A 1,359-nucleotide genomic window follows, 5' to 3' on the forward strand; every position below is an offset into this window, starting at 1 on the left:
GTGGTGTTCAAATGGTTTGTACATACAGTCCGAATTCTTTATCGAGGGCAAAGTCCACAGGGTAAACAGTGGCTATAAGCGAAATTCAGTTGAACTGATATGAACATAGGGAAGCAGATAAACATGCTTGGACTTGATATACACAATATATATATATGTGTGTGTGTGTGTGTACATGTAAATATTTAGGAATATATATGAAGTGACGCAAAAACTGAAAATATTCAGAAGATGAAAAAAACTCGTGTGCAAGCATATCGATGTAAACAATATCGAACATACATGCATAACCTACTCACACACGCACACGCACACACTCACACACGCACGCACACTGACACACACACGCGCGCGCGCGCGCGCATAAGTATATATATATATGTATATACATGGTTGGAATGTTCCATCAAAGACGACGTATGAGCGTTCAACTTTTCCCGATCGACCTACAGAAATGCTGTATTCACAGAAATCAAATGTTCGTACTGCACATTAGCTCGCTCTTTCCATCAAACCTTCGTTGTGTGAACAGATGCACCGTGTGTCACGTGTCAAGTGTCAAAGTGATCGCAGAGGAACGTGAAATGATGTATTTTGCTGAAGAACACAACTCAATACCCAGTCTCGGAATTGAAATAACGAGATGGCGAAATCGCGAGTACGACATCCTCAACACCAGTCTAAGTGCCTTCACACACACACATACACACACACACACACTCACTCACATACTTGCAGAGGAAGAGAGAGAGGATATTATTAACCGTTACAAATAATACGCAACTGAATTACATGACTAGGTAGTCGGTGACTATACTGGCAACCACACTAATCCCTGCAAAGAGGCTGATCTTTGGACAAAACTGCAGGATAAAAAGATACAAGGTAAGTTCAAAGGCATACAAACTCATGAGACTCATATGCCATCTCATTCTCTGCAAATATGGTTGTTTGAAATTTTTTCTGAATCTTAGTTACCTTTTAAGAGGAAAAGTGTGAAAGAAATCAGCCTGAAATCAACCCTGCATTTGGATTAGCTGCCAGTCATCTTGAAACGCTTGTCACTGATACTTAGAGAGTGAGAAAAATGTCCAAGCGTATGTCACTTTAACCCAATGCCGTACAAATGCTTTATTTTATCTGCATCGTCTTGTCTCTCTATAAAAAGTCCTTTGGTGATGGTAAGAGTCAGGTCAGAGTAAACAGACGTAAAGGTGATTATCGAGATAATGGAGATAAATTAGTATGGCTTTCATCCTTCAAAATGAGAGGATCATCGTCGTCATCATCACTTTCAACATCGCTGTCATCATCATACGTGTGTGTGTATATATATATATATATATATATATATATATA

This window comes from Octopus bimaculoides, chromosome 9 (genome assembly GCF_001194135.2).
Source record: "Octopus bimaculoides isolate UCB-OBI-ISO-001 chromosome 9, ASM119413v2, whole genome shotgun sequence".
NCBI classification, from domain to species: domain Eukaryota; kingdom Metazoa; phylum Mollusca; class Cephalopoda; order Octopoda; family Octopodidae; genus Octopus; species Octopus bimaculoides.